This window comes from Aotus nancymaae, unplaced genomic scaffold (genome assembly GCF_030222135.1).
Source record: "Aotus nancymaae isolate 86718 unplaced genomic scaffold, 86718_ANA_hifiasm-v0.15.2.pri h1tg000003l, whole genome shotgun sequence".
In the NCBI taxonomy this organism is placed as follows: domain Eukaryota; kingdom Metazoa; phylum Chordata; class Mammalia; order Primates; family Aotidae; genus Aotus; species Aotus nancymaae.
Genome location: NW_026988414.1, coordinates 62227319 through 62240771, shown reverse-complemented (window position 1 = coordinate 62240771; position 13453 = coordinate 62227319). Strand labels below are relative to the sequence as shown.

At 34.8% G+C, this 13453-nt stretch overlaps 1 protein-coding gene across 30 annotated transcripts in view; it reads right to left on the bottom strand.

The window, feature by feature from the left end:
- PTPRD (protein tyrosine phosphatase receptor type D) overlaps positions 1 to 13453 on the bottom strand; it is a 1411192-nt gene that overhangs the window by 1086561 nt on the left and 311178 nt on the right. For all 30 annotated transcript variants that reach the window (XM_064381700.1, XM_064381675.1, XM_064381734.1 and 27 more), the window contains exon 3: positions 4626 to 4659. The gene's annotated coding sequence lies outside the window, so the exon portion shown is untranslated. The remainder of the gene's footprint in view (positions 1 to 4625; positions 4660 to 13453) is intronic.

The window sequence follows — 13453 nt, the reverse complement described above, 5'->3', positions numbered from 1 at the left end:
ATGGTGAGAGTAGGCTGTTGAGCCTTACTACTCTTAAGCAACAGAAAAAATTTAGAGCTGGTGAAAATTACCAAATTTATAGTCCTGGAGACAAATATTCTCTGTGGAGTTCCTGAAGAAAGAAATAGCCGAGAAAGCAGCGAGGCAAAACTCATTATTTCATTATGGTCTTGCTGGACAACTGAGACTCTCCTTGGCCCTCAGCAAGAGCAGTGGGCTACGTACAATAATCGGCGTGTGTTGATGACTGCAGTGATAAAGCTCTGTGGGTTGTTTGCTTTCTAGTTAAGTCATTCTGACAGGCCCATTGGGACATAAACCTGCTTAAAATGCGAAGTTATTCACAACCTCAAAACGAGACTTCTGTACATTGCAGATAAGTCATTGGTAACAGCAGAAGTCTTAGCTTTTGTATCTTTCAAATCAAGATCTTTTCTGCATGCTTTGGGTTTGGTCTTGAGGATTCAACTGAGATAAAATTGTCTAGTATCAGTAGACAAAAAATCACCTCCTGTTGTCTAGCTGCACAGAGATGTGCACTTCTGAGAATGGGATCCTACATTAGGCCAACAGTAGACTTCTAGTTTGTAAATGTTCAGTTTTGAGTGGAGCAGAATAATTGCACAGTCAGTCTACTCTCAGCATCATGAGGAATAACAAATTGTTATTTTAAGCCACTGAGATTTAGAGTGCTTTCTTCCATAGCAGTAGATAATTAATAGATTTGGGGTTAAAGTCAGCCTCCATTATTTGCTGAGCTATGTGACTTGGGTGAGTTGTTTAAGCTTCCTAATCCTCAGATTCTTGAGCTCTAAAGTATATTATTATTTCCACAAGGCTGTGGAACGGATTGAATACTGAATATAAATAATTTAGCACAAGACCTGAGCCATAGTAAGTGCTTAATAAGTGGTAGCAATTACCATCAATTTCATCATTTCAGTCATCATCACCATTATCACAAATATCGTAACTACTAGCACCCATGCCAACATGAACACCACAACATTGCCACCAACACCTTCCTGATAGCTAGTGCTTTCATGATGCCCTTAGTGTCTACTGCCATGGGAAAACCAATTCTTTTCATTAAGACATTTTTAAACCATACATACACATAAAACTTATATGATGCTAAAAGACGATGTAAAGTAATAAAAATAAGTTATTTACATGTCCCTTTACATCTTTTAATCAGATTACTAAACAGGTAAAGAGATTTGACAAGATCATTCAGAAAGCAAACAGAATGGCTATATCAGTTTATGTCTTCATGTCATGAATGCTGAGGTCTTTTAAAAAATTCTGGCTGCTCTAAAAATAAGAGCTTGCATCTCCCACTAGAAGGACATCTTCATAGGGGAGGAGATTTTATTGTTATTCCCTTTAGTGCTCTATTCTTAGTATTTTAAAAATTGCCTAGTATATAAAAGCTCCTCCAAAAGTGTGTGTTGAATACATGGATCAATTCACAACTGATTGGAAGTTACCAGAACATGTATTGCAGAGCCAGAGTATTTGGGTTTGAATTCTAGTTCTAACACTCACCAGTTATGTAAATTTTAGCAATCTAATATTTTTGTGCTCCAGTTTTCTTATATGTAAAGAGGATAATAATAGCACATATTATCTAGGATAGTCCTTATAAATATGAAACTCTGAACAGTGACTGGCAAATAGTCATTACCATGTAGCTCTTAGTTATTGATATCTTGTTATATTGAGCTCTATTGATGCATAGAATAGTATATATAAATTATTGGTTTAAAGAATGGAAATATGTATGCATATTGAAAGAAAGTCAAGAAAAATCGTGCTGTATAGTTTAAAACAATGGCTTCCAAGCTCCATTTTTTATTAGAATCATCTGGGATGATCATTATAATTCAGATCCCTGCCCACCCTACTCCTCCTTCCATGCTCTATATTTGTAACATTGCACCAAAAGATCATGTTTGCATAGTCAGCTTTGGAATGCAGTGAAATCAAATGAATTTTAATAATGCATGTTCAGGTACCATATGATTTAATTAGAGGAGATATTTTGGTACAGGGATTTTTCCATTGACCTATAAATTCAATCCAGTGGGGAGCTGTGCATTCTACCATGTCTATACCATGTGCCCGTTGCATGTTTTCTCTCTCTTTTCTACCTTTCCTCTTCCTCCCCTCATCCTTAGAGAGAATATGACTACTTCGGGGTGATGATGACCCTCCCAGGAACATAAAAAAAAAGTATGGAGTCTAGTAGGTCCTTGCTACTCAAAGTGTGGTCCACAAAGCAGCAACACAAACATCTTTTTACCTTTCTTCTTCTCCTCATCCTTAGAGAGAAGATGACTACTCCCAGGTGATGCTGACCCTCCCAAGAACATGAAAACAAAAGTATGGCGTCTAGTAGGTCCTTGCTACTCAAAGTGTGGTTCACAAAGCAGCAACACAAACTTCATTTAAGAACTTGTTGAAAATGTAGAATTTCAGGCACTAATATAAGGGAATGGTTCTCAACTCCATTTCCTGATATAATCACCAGGGAGCTGAAGCATCAAAATTTAGATGTTAGGCTTCATTTACCTTGAGAAACTCTGAGTTAATTGGTTTGCATGGTACCCAGGTCTAACTAGCCTTTTTGACTTCACAGGTGATTCTGATATGCTACCTGGTTTAAGAAATGAGAGTTTTAGCAGAAAACTGATTGATTTTGAAACTTCTACTTCTACGGCCTTCTACATCACCTACAAGACTTTTGGGGTTTCAGAAAATTCTTCAGATTTCTTTGCACCAGTGGACTAGGCCTTTTGGCCCCGTTATTCATGGTTACTAACAAACCCTACCAACTGTGGCATCTATCCCCTTTTCTCAGTTATCCTAAGATCTGAACAAGCTGAACAATTAGACTAGAAAGTATTCATAAGGTCAGTAGGAATGTGACACAAAACCAAAAGCATTTTATCACATTTTCAAGCAAAACTCAAGTACTTTTAAGCATAATAATGACGATAATGTCTACTTGTATTACGGTTAGGACTATCTACCCCACAACCATTGTTGTTGCTTTTTGTAATTAGACTATTACGAGGTGTTGATATGATTGCCTTTGAGTAGATTGCAATATTAGAATAATAAATTTATATTTTTGTAAAATCTTGTGCTTTGTTCACTCAAAAATTACTTGGCTGAAAGAGATTGACTTTCTTTGATCCTTTACAGTTTACCCTGGAATAATCAGGTAATAACAGGGAAAACAGACATAGAAGCTATTCAAGACCCAGTTTTTTTTTTTAATGTGGCTGAACTAAAACAGCATTTTTGCTGTAATCTTAAGATAATCTTTGAACAGTGAATCAAGAGCACTAAAAGTCAAATCCAAATCAAACATTTGAAAATTAATGTCTTGATTGAAGTCCCTCAGAGAGGAGTCAAAGGGAGAGATTTATTTATATACTACCTTACTATTTACAGTGTGGTCTTTAAACCAGCAGCTTTGCATTACCTGGGAGCTTATAGAAATCAAGAATGAAGATTCTTGGGCCCTACTTCAGCTCAGATTCTAAATCAGTATCTGCATCTTAACAAGATAGCCCATATTACCCATAGACAAATCAAGGTTTGAGAAGCACCAATGTAATATATGATAAGGCTTTTAATTTTTTTCTCCAACATTTGCTTGTTCTTAAGTCACACCACATACACCATCTCATACAGCTGCTCTATTCTTTCTTATCCAAAACCTATGTAAATATTTTTACACCTTCAAACTTGTTATCCTCCTGCCAACCAGCTCCCACTCTGGCCATCTCTTATTTTACCAAGCAGTCTAGTCTGAGGGAAGGGGGAGGATGCTATACAAAGACACTCTTTCATAACATTTTCCTTATTGCAGTTGAATAAGAACAAAAAATGCAATACTTTCTCTTATTCTGCTCTAAACTGGTCAACTCTCAAGAAGTAAAATGAGTAACAATTTGATGTAGAGTTTTCGTTTTTTCTAAGTCTGGCAATGTGCAAAGAATCCTTGAAAATACCAGTTTACCAGTACTGTGAAAGCGCGCAAATATGTTGTGTTTATTCTTCCAAGAGAGGCACAAATGGGTAGCAACTTCTCCAGAGATGAATTATATTGATCCAAGTTATACTCACTCATCTTGGTTTCCAATGAATAATCATAGCAATATAAGGCAATTATGCAAGTGAAGGAATATAAATTCTTTTTTTCTTTCTCTCATTGTAAGGATAATAGAGAAAACAAAGAAATAATTTTCTTTTTGTCAGAAACACTGGGTATTCTGCTATCACTATAAAAACCATAAAGTATTTCTTCTAACTACTAAAAGAGTAACTAACAACTGGATATTACTTTCCCAGTACATTGAGAGATTGTTAAAGGTTGAGTAAGTGAAGCATCTGTGAAAATAAACATCTCTGTTGACAAAATCTGGTTGAAAACTAAAGTCTTAGTTTTAATTGAAAAGAAGAAACAAAACATCCTAAAATTCCTAATGGATTGCCAGAAGGAAACTCATTCGAGGAATTTTAACAAAAGGTTTTATAGGTAAAATAAATCCTTTGGAATATCAAAAAGAAAAGCATTCCACGCAGATATGAGATGAGCAAAATAAACTTACCACAGTTGTTCAGTTAATGGACAGGCACCATCATCTGAAACAACAAAAATGTATTTTGATATCGTGATCATAAAAACAAAACCTTTCAAATTGTCTTCAAACACGTTATGAACATATCTACAGAAGCAAAATTAAGTAAGCAATGAAGATACATTGTCTGGTCTCCATCATTTATTTCAGATGAAAGTGTTTCATCACCACCATTTTGGGGCTAAAACAGATTATTAGGTTTTTAAAAAAAATTTTTTTTTACAGGCATATCCAGCATATATATGTATTGCACCAATATTTTCTTCTGATATACATGTTTAAAAGGCAGAAATACAGAGTCATCTCTTTAATACCATCTTGGTCCTGGCACAAACACAATCTTGAAATGCTTGTCCTCATACACAGCTCTGACAGTGCCATATACTTATATGGCACCTTCCTTAGCTCAAAAATTCTCTCTGTTGCCTACCCAAAACAAGGTAAAGCATTCAGGAGCTTTAGGAGGTTGCTTCTATTCTAACTGTTAATGATTCTTTTCCATAATTCTCCAATGCATATACTCATGCTACCTTTCAAATTTATCTCCCACTATTTTCCCTTGTACCCCAGTCTCAGATTGTAAGCCCACTTTCCCTTCCCTCCCTCCTTTCCTTTCTTCCTTCTTTCCTTCCATACTTCGGTTTACTCCATTTGCCCTGCCTCAATATTTTTTTCTACTCATTCCTCATGGCCAGCTCAGTTAACATCTCTTCAATACAACTTGTCTTGACACCTAGAGAAGAAATTATTCTCTTTCTAGATGTTCCCAACATATTTTATATCTTTTTAACAGTACTTATCATATTCTATTTTGTGTGTTTATCCCATATTGATGTTTATGCCTTAACCCTGTTCATTGTTCCCTACCCAGAAGACTTCCTGCTATGCCTCTGAAGGAGATGTGCAGAAAATGCTAGTTGAGCTAAAGGAAACAATTCATTTAGTGTATAGACAGTCTATGGTGCACATTTTCCATATTTCATCAATCATTCTTTAAGTGAAAAGTGCATTTTGCATTTCAGTCTCTGCTAATAAAACTTGACTGTTAAAGACATAGTAATATACCCTATGAATAAAACTTTTTAGTTTCACAAAAAATAAATTAAGCAATTGATGGTGAAGAGAATATTCTTTATTGATAAATTTTAGAAAAATTATTTAAGACTTTTTCTACCATATGGGAATACATTTTCTTTTTATAGTTTTTAGATTTAAAAAAACATGTTTTTCCCCTGCAGGGTTAAATTTTGTATGGAAAGGTAATAAGTTAGTGTTTTGAGGAATAGTGACAGATTTGCTTTAAACTATGAACATGGTCACCCCATAAGCAAGATGGAAGTTACTAGCATAACCTTAGAAAAGAGAACTTGTCTTCTTATGGAAAATGAAATAATAACATTGCCTTTTTAGTAATTTTATACTCTTAGCCAACTATGCCAGATCAGACTCTGTCTATATGAAGCATACAGGTGTATTACATACCCACAAAGTCTTATACTTTACTATTCTTCTAGGCCCACTATCACTTCAGACTTCTAAAAGTTGTCAAACAATTCTGTGCAGTTACTCACATTAGAGTTTTTGTGTTGTTTGCCTAAAATAATTATAAATTCACTATTCTATTTCATTAAGATTTCTTCTTACCCGCAATATATTACATATCACGAGAAAGTATTATTGAATCATAAAATTTTAAATAACAGATATAAAGACTTTAACATAAGTATTTAAAATAAAAGCACTGGTTTCTTGATTTGGTAAGAAGGAGGACTTTATGAGGTTCTTTGTACCTAAGCATAGAATGTGATATTTAAACATTCAGTTTCTTGGATTTTGTGCTCTTCATTCCAATCCCCTCTAGTTCTAATCATAGGAGGAACATGACCTAACACATTATTAAAATTTTTTTCTAAAGTAATTGTGATTTAAAAACACCCCTAGAGTAGAATAATACTCAGTAATTTAAAATGTGTTGGTAGTCTGAGTTTACATCTAGGTTATTAGTGGATATTTTCCCTTCCAAAAGTCAAAGTTTTCAGTGTCCTAATATGGGTTGTATGTGTCCCTACCCAAATCTCATCTTAAATTGTAGCTCCCATAATTCCCACATATTGCAGGAGAAACCCAGTGAGAGGTCATTGAATCATGGGAGCGGGTCTTTCCCATTCTGTTCTCATGATAGTGAGTAAGTCTCATGAGATCTGTTGGTTTTATAAAGGGGATTTCCCCTGCACATGCTCTCTTGCTTGCTGCCATATAGGACATGACTTTGCTCCTCATTCACCTTCTGCCATGACTGTGAGGCCTTTCCAGTCATGTGGAACGGTGAATCAATTAAACATCTTTCCATTCTAAACTACCCAGTCTTGGGTATATCCTTGATTATCAGAATGAGAACAGATTAATACAGGTTCTAAATAATCATGGAAGTACCTTAAAAAATATTAATAGAAGTGAATTGAATTTTGTTATAATTACTAGTACCTATCATCTATATTATTTTGACTTTCTTAAAAAAGTAGAGTGTGGACCTAACTTGACATACTGATTTTTTTTTTGGACTGGCACTGGTAGATGAGTAAATAGAAAAATATGAGTTGTAAGTACCCCTTGATTTATTGTTGCCTTGCACTTCTGTGCTAGAGGTAATGCCGCTGGGTAAGGAACTGCAGAGATCTATGGCTTCCTACAAATAATGACTCAATGGCAGTATTCCATTTTACTCTAACGGTAACAAAAATTTAACTAAGAAACTCTCCCTGGAGAGAAATTTAAAGCAGAGAATATTTAAATGTCCCCAGTATCTGTTCTGCAGACATTTAAAAGGAGATTTTCTTTCACATGATTGAAAACACCAAATAAAAGGACCAATAAAAATCTGTCCTTCTAATACTACAAAATATTTTCAATGATCTATAATTGTTAACTGTGGATCTAATTCACTTCCTTTATCAAACCACAATTTTTTTCTGTCCAAATATATTTTCCATTCATTTCCACCACACCTCCCAACCTCCCACAGAATTTTGATTAGGTCCTGAGAGGGGCATCTGGAAAATACATAAATCCTTTTAGTTAAAACAGACAATTACTAAGTGTATAACTATTGATTCAGAGAAGAAGGAAGATACCATAAACAATTTTGGAGCTTTTGCTCCTGAGATGCTGTTAAGAGTGAGGAAATGGAGTTAAACCGAAACAAGTGATTTATGGATAGCATATGCACCTACAGAAAGTCACTCCTAAAAGAAGTTTCCTGAGAACCTTTCAGATGCAGATTTATTCATATAACATTTAGAATTAGCCATCCACTTCTCCATACTTGACCATTTAATTCTTATAAAGGGTGTCTATTTTCTATAAAAGAATCCTGGCATTTAAATACAGGAATAGAATACTAAGTTGGATATTGTCCCAATATTGTGATCACATGATCTGTTGGAAAAGAAAGTGAGGAAAAAATTAAATATGTATTATTACATTCTCTGTATATCTGTACTAAGCAGGTGGTAGGAATAAGCCAGCTATTTCTGTATTGACTTGTAGAATCAATTATAGAAATAATTATAAAAATAAATGCAAATAGGTACTCATTCTGGGCATATAAAATTATTTTGGCAATGAAATTCTTATGAGTTTCAATAATATCACTGAAATACGTACATGCAAATATAATACATCTCTGTCTCTATCACACACACGTACACACATATACAGATATAGATACACAAGTAGTCAGAGAAATCCCCCTTTTCTAATTACATCAGATATCTCTTTCCTTTGGCATTTCCTTTTCCTGATACCACAACTCCAGTCCTTATTTCTCATATTAGTCAGGAGTAAGCCCAGGACTTGGACTGAAGTGGCAGAAGGTGAACAGTAACAGGGCAAGGAACTGGGTTTGATGGGTAATTGGTACGACTGACCTTACTACATATAGTCTTAAAACAGCCCCTGAGCAAAAAATACAGACCAGCCTTTCTCCATAAAACAGGAAGGCCAAATGTTAGGTATTTTTTTTCTTTTTTTTCCCCTAAAATATAAATAACTCTTTCTCCAGTCATTGATATGGTTTGGCTGTATACCCACCCGAATCTCATCTTGAATTGTGGGTCCCCAAATCCCCATGCGTCCGGAGGGACAGTTGAATCATGGGGCGGTTATCTCTATGCTACTGTTCTCCTTATAGTGAGTGAGTTCTCCCGAGATCTTATAGGTTTATAAGGGACTTTTCCCTCTTGGCTCGGCACTTCTTTCTGCTATCATGTGAAGAAGGAGGTGTTTGCTTCCCCTTCTGCCATTATCGTAAGTTTCCCAAGGCCTCTCCAGCCATACAGAACTGTGAGGCAATTAAACCTCTTTCGTTTATAAATTATCCAGTCTCAGGCAATTCATATAGCAGTGTGAGAATGGGCTGACACAGTCATCATTGTGAGTTCTTTACATTTATTACAGGGTAAACATAAAAACACAAATGAAAGTTGGTTCATTTTTGCCAAAAACATGTGTCAGATATTGTAAACCAACAGTAAACAATCTTAATTGAAATACTGGATAAAATATGACAAATATTGTAATGTATCCTTGAAAAAATACAGTACAGAAATGTTCAGTGGCTAATACCAAAGAAAAAAGTGAAAATGGATAATATGAAGTTAGTGATATTTGGATGTTCCCTGGGACATTTGTCAATCTTAAAGAAGAGCCTTGGGATCTCTAGAAGTGATAAAAAGTCTTTCCTAAAAATCTCTCACAAATGTTTCAGGTTTGAATTTATACCACCCACAAGGACAAAGAAATCCTAAAGGGAGATTAAACAAAAAAGTATTCTTGTGTTGTTACCTCATAAATTCAATCACCAAATTTTTCTGGAAGGGTATATTCTCAACAGAGGATGCTTAGGATTTATCAATACAAAGTCCTGTCAAGTAGCAGCTCAAATCCATAATTATAAAACACATGAGGAAATCTGGAGTGAAAGTCAGTACAGAGATCAAGATCAAGATTAGAAATATCAAAATATTCAGATTATGCAATTCGAAACATAGATTATAAAATGAATATTTTAAAGTATTAAAAATAAGAGATGTCAGAGCAAATATATGAAAGACATTAATAAAAAGAACAAGACAGTTTTCAATGGGTACCAATTTTTAGAAAAATGTAGTAATTGAAATAAAGCAAATAAACCAATATATCAAACACAACTAAAGGAAGAATTAATAGGCAAACAGAGCTGAAGAAATTATCCATAATGTTGCCCAGAGAAGCAATGAAAAATAATGTCATGAGAGGGTATATGGGATGTGAAAATTAGGGTGAGATGGTTCAACATTTGTCTCATGGGGGCAAAAAAATAGAATGAGGCGCTGAGTACGGTGTCTCACACCTGTAATCTCAGCACTTTGGGAGCCCAAGGCAAGCGGATCACTTGAGGTCAGGAGTTTAAGAGCACACTGGTCAACATGGTGAAACCCCATCTCTCCTAATAATACAAAAATCAGGCATAGTGGCACAAGCCTGTAATCTCAGCTACTTCGCAGACTGAGGCAGGAGAATCGTTTGCACTCAGGAGGCAGAAGTTGCAGTGAGCCGAGATTGTGCCACTGTACTCCAGCCAGGGTGACAGAGCGAGACTCTGTCTCAAAAAAAAAAAAAAAAAAAAAAGAGTAGAAGTAATCTTAAAAGAATAATGTATGAATAATGTTCAAGAATTGTGATATCACATGTATAGGTTGTGATACATTTCTAAATATTGACATGAATATTTTCTTTCTTTCTCTCTCTCTCACCAGGAAGCTAACCATACCTCAAGTAAGATGCACTTATTAGATTTTAAAAGCACTGTGTAATCATTCTCCATACTTCTGTAAAATGACTATATTTCATTTCTTCCTTTCTCTTACATTCTAAAACATGTTTTAACCATGTGGTAAATCCAGTGATTCAACAGTGGTGTAATATCAAACAAATCAGTAAGTAAATATAGTGAGTTAAAATGAGTAAGAGATAATTTGGTTATTAATTTTTTGTTAATTAAACAAAATTTTAAATGTTTATGAAACAAATATTTTAGTGCCTACTATGTTATTCTAGGCACTGGGGATATAGTAATAACCACGTGAACGTGTTTCCTACTTACATTATTGCAGCATAGAGAGGCGAGAGAAAGACCGTGAACAGTTAAGCAAATAAAGGAATAAAATAATCTCAGATAATTAGTGAAATGGAGAAAATGAAACAGGTAATATAGCTCAGAGGAAGAATATTTAGACTGGATGACCAGGCCTGAGCAACACGGAACAAGTCAGCCATGCAAGGTAAAAAGACAGAATATTTACATAAAGGGATAGTTAGCACACAAGGCCTTGTGTGTACTTATATTTAAGCAACAGAAAAAACCAATATGACTAGAATCTAATAAGCCAAACAGAGTGGTAAAACATACAATTAGAGAGGTAGATAGCCAGATTAAGGACTGCATGTAGGCTAGTGACAAAAAATTTGGATTATTCCAAGGGCAATACAAAGTCATTGGAGGGTTTTAAGAAGTTGAGTGACATTACGATTTTGTTTTAAACATGCCTCTGGCTACTCTGTAGAAAATTGAAAGCCAAGGAAGGAGCAAAAACTGGAAGATCAGTTTCGGAACTTTCCAGGCAAGACCTGGTAGTCATTTAGACTGAAGTATAGTCAGAGATGGAGAAAACTGGATAGGTTTGGATAGATCTGGAATATATTTTGAAGGTAAAACAAGACTTGCTAATGGATTGGATGTAATGAGTGAATAAAAGGCATAAAGGATGATTGCTGGTTTGAAATTTTAGCAACTAAGTGGATATTAGTGGTATTTACTGAGATGGGCAAGACTGGAAAAGGAGAAATATACTTTTACTATATCTGTATCAGCTGTATTGAGTAGAACCAACACACATTTTAGCCATTTTAGGTGGGACATATCTTAGGTATGTGAATACGAGTGCCAAGTAGGAAGTTGGATGTGGGAACCAGTAGTTCAGTGGAGAGTCTAGGACTAGAGATAAACACTGAGAATCGTTATCACAGAGATCATAGATGAAGACAAGGGAATCCGAGAGTACATAGGTAGCACAGCAGAGAGTTTAGGCTAGAGCCCAAGAAGTCTGAATATTAACAGTGGGAACTGAAGACCAGTTGCAACAAAATTAATGTCCTGAGCTGGATGGGATGATTTAATTTAGTCTTTTCCAAGTCCCCACTTTATGCCACGTTCTGTGCTTTGTGCCCCAATGAACAAAATCAATTGGTTTGTGATTTAGGATTCCATAAAATCATGCTTCTTTCCCCATCATTTCTGGATTCAGGATGACATCCCAGTGGCACCCTAATGATATGTCAATTTCCACCAGCCCTTTATTATTCCAGTCACTAAGCATTTCTTACAGGAAACACTCTCCTTCATTTCCTCCTGATTTCCTTTCAAAATCTAAAACTCACAGACTGTTTCTTCAGTAGGAATAAATAACATTATGATACTGATTTTCTCTGTTACACATTTTGGGAAAAGAAGATATAACAAATTTACAATGTAGTTGCAGGTTAAAATTGTTCTCTTTATTTGATACTATTTTTGCAAGTTATAACTGAACATGGAAAATTGTAATGGCTTCTTGATTAAGGTGATGGATTCTCAGGCTCCTCAAGGGTTACCAATCACCACAGAAGTTGTAGACAAAGCAACAATGTTCATCTAACTCCAGTAGAAGCAATAAGGTGGAAATAAATAAAATCATGAGAATCCCTTTAATCCTAAATTAAATAGAGATATGTAGATAGACATCACTAGAAACAGATTTCACAGGAAACATTCTGCTCCAGGGCATGCTTTATAACATTAGCTCAGGTAAATCTGCTTCAGTTTCAATTAATAAAATTGTAAATTCAGGACTTGTGCTTTAGCTAAGTTATAGTTTGGGTTTGTGCTCTGTTATTCTTTTTTAAAGCAAAATAAAGCTGTGAATAAAGCATGCTCTCTAGAAGACATTATTGTGGTTGGTGCAAAATTGAATTTTTATCCTGTACCTTGGAGGAGACAGATTAACAAAATGCATTTTCCCCCATTATCATCATTGTTTCCATCTAAGATTTTTTTTTCCAACACTGAAATCATTTTTATGTAGCCTTTGGAATATGTACTGATGTTTGTCCTTTGACTTTTCTCTTTCTTGAGATAATTTGTAATTTGCTAAAACATTGTAAACACTAGGGCTTTGCATATTTTCTGCATGTTTACTAATCTGTGCTAAAAAATATTGCAAGTTTGCCTTTAAATTTTGCTATTATTTTCCTTGTACATGAAAAATGTATTATTTGGATAACTTTGGTTTGGAATATGAAGGGCTAGTGTTAAAATTTACCTTTGCACTCTATTTAGAGGAATAAAATATACTGAGAAAATTGAACTGCTAAAATAAGATTTTAAAGAGAATGTTTATATACTTAAGAAGAGAAATGTTTTTGAAACATATTACAATTATTCCCTGAAAAATGCTGTTAAAAAGAAGGTAAGGGCAAATCATTGTTTAGGCCACTGCTTTGATTTTGGCTTAGAAACTTCCAAAATCTGCCCTCTTTTGTCTTTGTCTTTCACTCTCAATTAGAAGGTGTAGAACATTGAACTTGAAGTAAACAGTAAGTTGTAGTTCCGTTCTATGAGTAAATAAATGGAATGAATAGAGGACGTAAGATATAGAAGAATGCTACGTGGTTGAAAAATGTGAGCCTTCAAGAAATATTAAGAAAAGTCCTCCACCTTTTCT